We start from the raw sequence: 10,232 nt of genomic DNA, 5'->3' as shown, positions 1-10,232 counted from the left end.
GTATGTATATAGGAAAACGAGTCACCTGGTGGACAGTATAGAGTGATTTATGATGTTTATTATAAAAATATTTTTGATTTTAGAAATAATAATGTAGTTGAATTAATGAAATGATGCAGGCGTGCGCATAAAGCATCGAATGTGTAAACAGGGTGCACTGAATGTGTATACTATATAGTGCTCCTTGATGTAATTTTTTTGTATATAAGAAATAATAATTTAGTCGTATTTTTGAAATATTATAGACGCATGGGCATACACAGCTCTGTTTTTGTTATTAGGTTCTTATATATACATATTATAACTCATGTGCATTTTCAGTATATGTTAGGAATGAAATAAACATAAACGGTTGTATGTTAAAATGAATTTTGTTTGATGTTATTAATGAACACTCTAGAGTCTAAAGTACTCATTAGTCATCCTAACATATATTGGTTTTTTTTTTATCAAACTCTTATTCTTCTTCTTGAGGACAGAACACTTATTAATTGATATAGCTTATATAATATAAACATTATTGTATTGAGTAGTTACGTGTGAATATTCTTATAAAAAAACGGGGGTTAACACTGACAATTTCCTAAGGAGTGATCATCTATATCATTGAAGTAAAGTTTGGATATTCGTCAACGCCTATTAACTCGGGGCATTTCCGGATAGTTCCAATAGTTGTTCAAAACTTAAAAATATAGATGTTATCATCAGCATTTAGATCAAATTGATTTGTTGTGGGACCGATTTAAGGCCAAGGCTATAAGCTAAATGAGCAAGACTCTGCCCATTCAAATAATTAGTTCAAAATTAAGTTGACTACAAGAATACTTTTTGTCCACTAGGGGAATTTGAGTAACTTGAATATTATTCTATAAATAACTACGCAGCCCTCTATAAATTCACCCTTTCAATTGAATTAAAAAGGTGAAATTAAACTAAAGGGAAGACATTTAAAGTTATGTAGTTTTTGATATCTATAAAGGGACATCTTGTCAGGAGAAAAGGTTTTTTCGTAGCTAAGGTCATCTTTGCATGCCCCTACATTCACGTTTGTCACTTGATTTGAAAGGTTTGCAACAATCCAGACTGCACTTCTTTAAAGCACTGATTAAGTTTAGTCCAGACCTGTGACCAAGTTAGGCAAAAATTATAAAAAAATATAGTTAAAATAAGTGCATATTTTAAGAAATTACTCCAAAATTACGAAACCCTTTATCTAAATGAGTGCCAAATTTTATAATCTTTTAGTAACATGTGTTATTTTATTGGAAAAGTAAAGTCATTTTATCGGAATCTTACTTTAAAATATTGCCAATCTTTCAGTTTATTTGTATACTTTACAAGTCAAGTTAAGTATAACTCATGACTAGCCAGTAACAATTATAAATTGACTTCAGTCCAAGTTACTGTTATGTAAATCCCAATTTCAGGCTCTGTCCAACAATATTTATAAACAGGGGCGTCTGCAGGGGTTAGGCTGAAATGACTGTTGTCCCTTTCTAATTTCTGAAATTTTTTATGATGAGCTGTGGATTTTTGATGTTAATTTGAGAAGATTTAATTTTTCAAATTTTGTATTCCTTCCGAAATTATCAATTTCTAGTAAATAACTGTGGATTTTTGAAATGTTTTTCCAAAAAGATTTATAATCCTGCCCGTGATTCAAATCGGTTTCGAACTTTTAAAGTTACAACCAATTCTATCTTTCATATCAGAGGATATAGATATCTTCATACTTACAGCTAACAGTGGTTGTATTGCACCTCTCAAAGGATGGAGGGGTTATGTCGTAATTATCATACTTTCGTGATTGCGACCTGCCCTAATTTTTGCATTATATTAATTTTGTTTAAAACTAATTATAACCCTTGCTTACAAAGAATATAAACAAAAACTTCTCTAACAAATTAAAAACAAAAAACCAACGCAGCGGCACAATTTCACAGTGTGACTCATTTTCTACTTTTTTTTTTTTGTTATCATTATTATTTATAACCCTCTATTCTTTACAATATCAAAGCCAGATTATGCTTTTTTGGGTTGTTAAATTATACAGATATATACATTGTATATATCTGTATACTATACATAGATGGTATAATGCCTTATAAGCATATAATAGGATTTAATATAATGAAGCTACTGGGCAATAAAAATGTGTGTATATCTTCATAGTATTATGTATTAGGGTTAACCTGGAGAGAGAAAGAGAATATAAAAGTTAGATATGTATTAATATTAAACATATTCATATATAAATTTGTAGATATTTGACAAACAAAATTAGTTTTTTAAATATGCCATTGCTACTCAAGAATATGTTTGTTTGAATTGTATTTTAAAAATATATATTTTTTGTCTACAAGTTGCAACTTGTATAAGCAAACTGAACAAGTTACAACCAAAATATGTGATGAATCATTTTAAATAAAGGATTTACAGATCTCGGGATGAGGGTAAAGCAATAATTTAAGATTCCATGAATGATAGTGATGGTGTCATTTTTGACTAAATTGTTTTATTTTTTTAATTATTTTACTCAACAAACTAGGACTTTGGACGATTTAGGCCGCTTCCAGGTCACAAGACTTTCAGGAAATCATCATTTTGTGGGTCTTCACTATCCTGTTTGACCCGACCGCTTTAGCCAAAAATACATTGTCTATTGAGCCATTTAAATTGCACAAAATAAACAAAAGTGTAAAACGTTTTTGTTCCTAATTAAAAGAAGACGTGGGTCTGTGGTAAAAATTAAATAAAACGAATTTTGGCTTTTTACAAGAAGAAATGTTATATTTGAATTTTATTTTTTTTTAAATTTTATTTGAGAAATCTAATTCTCGATTTTTTTTTATATCAGCTTGGAAAATTTGAATTTTTTTCCAAAAAATTAACCTAATACTCTTTTGTATCTTATGAGTCAAAAGTATCAACCTGTACACTGTATCTGCTTCTACAAGTTGCAACTAGTCGCAGCAACGTGTACAAAATATACATGTATTATTTGTAAAAAAAAAAAAAAGGAGCCAGAAAATTAGCTCGTGTATCATGCTTCTAATTTGGTTCTTTTTATTATTATTGCTATTTTCCTTTGCTTCATCACCCCCTATCTGATTTCTTTTGATACACCATAATATACCTAATACCTATCTGAAGCAGCAAGGCAGCAAGGAACGTATCTAGAATGAAAGTAAGTAATGAAGAGATTTAAATCTAATGAGTTAAGCCTCATAATAAGTAGTAGTTGTATCTTACTTCTTACAATAAGAAGATGAAAATATGAAAATGTTGTATAAGAAGGGGTTAGGCAGCGTAACGAGGTAAGAAAAAAAAAGATATGTGAGTATTAAAAAATAGAGTCACGAATCCATGTTTTATTATTCAGAAGCGGTTTTCTACTGGACTTTAAATTAACTTATAATTTCCTTTACTTTTTTTTTATTCTTTATAATCTGAAGCATTATTAATACCTTTATATAACTTATATATATATATATATATAGGGTGCGTAAGGAAAAACATTTGCCCTTGGATTGAAATATGTTCCTGACTGCGTGTACCTCGAGAAACAATGAAAAAAACCTTTATAGCCCAAAATGTTTGTTTTATTGCCTACAAAGAGCAACATTATTATCAATAAGCCTTAATAGCTTAATCAATATATAAATATACTTTTTCAAGTACCAAATCTTAAATAACCTTAAAAATATTATTTTTAAGTATGCCATCACATTGCGACAGGCTATAATGTCTGTCATAAAAGGCTTCAAATCAACTATTGGCAGAAAAAAAAGTTGCTTTAAATATTTTCAACTCTTTCTGTTGTGCCTGAGAGTCTCTCTCGGGTTATTTGGGAGTACAAAAACGGTTATTCACAACTTCATTCTTTATTTAATACACTTTTTCATTCATTTGTAAAAAAGGAACAATTTTTATTATTATTTTAAGAGTTTATTCTAAAAAAAAATGTCAAATTTGAATGAACCAGGGTACTAAAGACGCAGTCAAACATTCAAACCACAGAGAACAGAAGTGGGACATATTCATTCACTGTTTTTATTAATATAAAAATATCATATACCTATTGTACAAAATTAAATCGTAATTTAAAGTTACGACAAGTTTTGAGTCTCCATTCTGTTCATAATTTATGTATGTACATAAATCAACTTTATACCTTTTCATTACCGAATCATGTATTTCTGGCATACTATAAACACCGACAAGGATGGACATCTACTTCCACAATCCTAGCTATGTCACTTTTTACCAAAATGTTCGTCAAAGAATTCTTGGATTTCTTTGCCTTTTTCCTAGCTGTTATCTCATTTCCACTCGATAGATTTTGGTCCAACTTTCGAAAACGAAGCTTTATTTATTATAAATAAAGAAAACATCAAAAATATTTATCAGATATTTTACAATGTTTGTTAGTTACAAAATATAACATGATTTATCGGGACATTCTTCCTATTGCACTCTGTAAATAATATATATGTATATTGTGAAACGCTAGGTACAAAAAAGGATTATCTCTTCTACAACAAGAAGATTCATTAATGAAACATTTAAAATCAAAACCACGAGTAGTTGTAAGAGGGTATTAAAGCGGTTTAATTGCATTTATGAGGAATAGGGTTAATCCTTTAGTGAAGTGACGTATTTATATAACGGTAGCATATTTGGTATTAGAATTTTGCAGGGATCTATTCAATGGCCCCTTATTTTCAATTGCAAGTTAACTTTAAGTCAGGACGGTAGTATCGGTACAATGACCAATGGAGGCATTAGAAGCCCATGCATAAAACTGTGAGATAAATTTATAATAACAATTTAGATTATATTATGTGTCTCGGTTGTTCCTAGAAAAGAAAATATACATTATGCACGGGCTGTAGTCCTCCCCCCCAAAGTAAGGAATTACTAGAAAATTTGAAATATTTTAAATTTCAAATAATTTTTCCAAATTTTAGTCTCAAAAAATTTAATTTTTTTAAATAGATATTTTTTCCAAAATATTTAATTTTAAAATTTTTTGTTAATAAATTTTATAATTTAAATTTAAATTTTTTTTGTGAATATCTGTAAAATTTTCTTCTAAAAAAGTTAATATTTGAAATACAATTTTTTAAACTTTTTTTGACAACAGCTATGCACTTGCGATTTTTTTTTTTAATTAAATTTTTTTTTTAATTGCTTTGGATTTTGAACTGTTTTTCATAAAAATTAATATTTAATTTAATTTTTCAATTAAATAGTTTTTGATATTTTGAAAAAAAAATAATCAGAGATCAAAAACAAAATGATTGGAATTTTAAAGTATCCTGATAGTGATGTAGTCCATCTATGTATGTATTTGAGAGGTTGGTCATTCTGTGTTTCCTTCTGTATTTTAAAATTGGAGTATTAAAAAATAGAAGGTATACCTATAGGTAATATGTAATTAGAATAGGTAAGTAAGACATTGATGATAATGAGGGTTTAAAGAAAAAATAAAAACGATAAAAAAAGGGAAGATTCAACACCTACCCATGAGTAGGAAGGTACCTTAACCTCCCACTGCCCCTCATTAAAAATGAGCAATGATGTTGGTTGTTCTGATTAAAAAGTTGAATCCCTTGGACTTTCTTTTCAACCTCTCTTACACTATAATGAGTGATGATTTTTGATCTGAAAAACGTATACCCATGTCAGACTTTTATGGTTTTAGTAGATCAGAATGATTCGATTCTTTAAAATAGTTCGGTCTGGATCGGTCTTACAAATAGATAAGGTTATCTATAAATAAATTGTTGATCACTTCATGGGTGTTTCCAAATTGTGAACATAAAATACTGTTCCAAATTGGCCTATAAAAATTACTTAACATCAAACAAACAGACAAAAATCAGTCATGGACCGAGTCTCAACACTCGGTCCATGACTGATTTTTTTTTTGGATTGGTCTAGGACAGTTTGAATTACTTTTGTTGGATCTAACTAATTTCTATTTTTTTCAGAACTTTGGTCGAAAATTAGTCTAATTTAAAATTTGTTCCTAACTAATATGATAGATTAATTGTAAATGACGTCATGTGCGTTTCTAAAGTGGAAAGATAGTTGCAATTAATGTATTTATAGAGGTAATTATATATATTTAAATTCTAAACTGTTCTGAGACAGTTATAACTGTTCTTGGACCGAACTTATTAGGTTTTTTTTTTAAGTTAGGGTGGATCACTCCGAAAGAAGAAAGTAGGGTAGGAAATCGGTCCATAATATGAGAAAAAAAGAAAAACAGTTATCTGTATTTTTAGTTTTATTTTGACAATGAAATTAAAATTAAAATTAATAAATAAAATTACCGTATCGTCCAACTCCACGATTTCCATATTTTTTTTTCTGGATATTTTTGATCATTGGCCTACCAGGTCGTGTCACATCTATGACGTCGATATTATTAGAATGGAATCGTTAGAACCACCACTTTGTTGTTGCATTCGATACTGTATTGGGTCCATAAACAGCATCGTAGTGATACATGAAGAATATATCGAATTTTCTCTTTTTTTACTTCCATTTTGAAAGCTGAACAACACAGCTTCACCAAATGTAAATGAACTTTTTTAAGTGTTGCTTAACCTTTTACATACTTTAAGCTTTTTATTATATAATGTATTAATTGTGAGATATAGCTCACTAAAAACATCTAGCGAAAAACGCTCAAAACTTTTTAATTGACCTAATATTAAATTTTTGTTCTACGGTCTACAACTTTGGCCTTAACCGATATTATCGGACCTTATCACTCCACAAAAATTTGTTAAGACCGAACTGAAAAGCATCAATTCCGGATAGAGTCTCAACCCTAGAATGTATTTATGTATATAGATAGACCCTTACCCTTATAGATTTTTCATTTATGGCCATATATTATTTAATCAGATTCATCTTTCAAAGACGCGTGTGGGTTGTTGGATAATAATTACATTTATCGACATTAAAGTCGTGTGACTTTTTAAGAGCTGTGTACATACATAGTAAGTGCCTATATAATACACAGAGAGGCAGCTCATCATTTTGTGGCTAAAAAAAAAAGTAAATTCCACAATAAAACTCCTACCAAAAAAACACCAAAATGTTACATACAAAATATTTACCTATTATTTAAATATAATGGCATCCCATAAAAAACTCCATCCAGAAGCACATAAGAAAACCAGGGGCTGTAAACAAATTCTCTAAATAAGATCATTTTTTTATAGCCCAGGAATTAAAGAGAAAGAGAGAGAAAGACCGGTAGCTTTATATGGCAGTTTTAAATATGATCTAAATACATACTCATTTACTATACATACTTATAACTCATAAATATATATATAAATCAAAAGCTTTTTTGCCAAAAGGTTCTTTAAAAATAAAGATTAAATACGAATATATTCTGAGGTAAACTCATTTGATATTTAATGTTGTTATTATTAGTTCGGATTGTTTATATTCAGAACTTATATAAGACCAACAAACAGCGGTTTAGTCGGATCCCATCTATTTCCACTTGTTGGTCCTGAAAGAAAGTGACGTCATTGAGGGGTTTCCCTTTTTATTAACTATTATGTTATATACTAGAATAAAATGTATAAATCCATATAAATGCATAGAATTAGCTTCTTTTAATTTTTTTATTATTGTCTTTATTTCACAAAAATATGTATGACACATATTTAAGATATTGAAAAATAATTAAAAGGAAATGCAACAACAAAATCATAAATAAACATTTTAATTTAAAAATATCCCCTCAATTATAGCCCAACATCCCATTAGATTTCCTTTAAAACATAAAACACACATACAACCAAGTAACATCCTCAACTCATCCAGAACTAAAAAACTAGCTTGAAAGAACGTTCACAATAATATTAACAAATATTAACTGTAATGTTCCAAGTGAGCCATTCTATTTTATATATACAATATAAATATAGATTTAAGAGATCAAAAACCATCCCCGTATTATTTTCTTTTCTTTTTATGAGTTGATCCACTCATTTTTTACTTTACCACCATCTATATAAATATTATGGTCCTTAGTATATGATAATATCTAACCCACCAAGAAGGAAAATATGGAACCAAATCTGAAGCAATGTCCCAATCCAAGGACTATTCACTAAGAATACGCAAGGAAAAATTGTTTAAAAGAACTAACCTTTATTTTCTTATGTTTGATTTTTTAAACATTTACTCGTAGTTCTTAGCCAGGCCGGATAGTTTTAGGACTGTCGTTTTTGTATTCTGAACACCTTGAAACTTGGTGTAACTCTGAAAATATCTGTAATGTTCCAAGTGAGCCATTCTATTTTATATATACAATATAAATATAGATTTAAGAGATCAAAAACCATCCCCGTATTATTTTGTTTTCTTTTTATTGTTGTTATCTAAAGAAGATAAATTAACTTACATTAGGTACAAACGATACAAATAATAACCTTGCACGAGTCCTTGCGTGTACCTATATAGGACCTTGTACAAGCTAGGTACCCATGTTTAACCCTAAGGAATCCGTCTTAATTGCCTTTAGATTACATTGTACATTAGGGTGATTCTTAAATGTGCCTTTTCAAAAATTTAGAGAGAGACATCGTTTAAAAATATTCCAAAATAAAATAATAATAAAGTATTAATCTAATGATATACATACATAGAACATTAAAAAATGCGGGCTATACACAATCAAAATATATTTTATTTATCTTTTTTTTATAAGAAAAAATAATTTTAGGGGGATATTATGGTTATACTTTTAAAAGATTGGTTATTCCTCTTCTATAACTATTTTTCATTAATTCGTCATTGTGATTGATATGGATTCTTTTTGAGTCAAAGTGTTATTTAACCTACTCAAATTATGAAATTAAGAAACATAATTAGTAATGCGGAAGATCTAAACATTGCTCAATGTGGCTTAAACTTCATAAATCTTAATTTTTATAAAAAGTATCTGTGTTAAACCACGAACCTCCAACATTTCGAGAAAAAACTCTAAGTAAGAGCCACTCTAACATACATGGATAAATAAATACAAACTCTCCTTTAATCAAAGAAGCCATCACGCCATTATTAGAAATTGCATTAAATAAAGTTATATATATATGTGAAGAGTTTGCTTTTAACAAATTATAATTTGAATTTACGTTTTGATATCATGAAGTTCCAAATTGTTCGTTGTTTCTGTACTTTTTTTCCTCGTTTTTTTTTTTTCTACTTCTTTGTAAATTTTTTCTCCATTCTATCTGCCTACAAGGAACCAACCTATGTGTAACGTACTAAATAAACACACGAATCAACCATTAACATAAAATATGTATAACAAAGTTTCCTTTCATAATCATAAAATAAAACTTCTATTTTTTTTTTTTTTGTGGTATAACCATCTAATAACAAAAATAATAATAAGAAAAAATAACAAGATATAAAAAACCATACGCCTTAAAACTCATTTTCAAATAATGAGCTACTACTGAAAGTGCTCCAGACATATAATTAAGCATATTCAAACAACAACTATGTTACACCCAGTATGTATGGGTATGCTGCTGCCTGTAAGTGCTAATCAGGCTGAACAAGGGTCAAACCAACAGCACCATAACGTGCTAGGAACAGTCGCGCATAAATACTATATATGTATAACCATAAAGGTTAAAAGTATTTTTCATTAAGGCTAACAAAAGAAGCAGGTAGTTGATTATAACACATGGACTGAAAAATCCCGGTCTTCACACACTGACGGTACTATTTTAATTACAATTCACCTCATTTTCAGTGTGTAACCACCTGTTAAACACCCCAGTCAAAATTTCATGATAGTTTGATCTTTAGTTTGTGAGTTATTGTGCTAAGTGTGACGAAGGTACTTCTGTTATTTTCAAAACTATGAATCAAAAAAATTTTTTTGCTCTAATTTTACACTACTTCTTTATGGGACAAAATCCTGTTCAAGCAAAGCAATACCTGGAAAAGTATTATGGGGAATCCACTTTATAAAATGACTAAAAAAAACAAACAATTTTGAACGAAAAAAGGGTTTTCTTTTTTAAGTCTATTCATGACAGATTTTGGGTCTTAATATAAAATCCAAATTTTTAAGTTCTCAGTCCTAGATGCCACAAGTATTTTATTATGCATTATAAAAATCGATTATATTCTTAGGTTCCTTTTCACATTGACTTGTGTCAAAGGACAACAAATTGACT

This window comes from Lepeophtheirus salmonis, chromosome 6, assembly GCF_016086655.4.
Source record: "Lepeophtheirus salmonis chromosome 6, UVic_Lsal_1.4, whole genome shotgun sequence".
In the NCBI taxonomy this organism is placed as follows: domain Eukaryota; kingdom Metazoa; phylum Arthropoda; class Copepoda; order Siphonostomatoida; family Caligidae; genus Lepeophtheirus; species Lepeophtheirus salmonis.
This window is presented reverse-complemented; position numbering follows the sequence as displayed.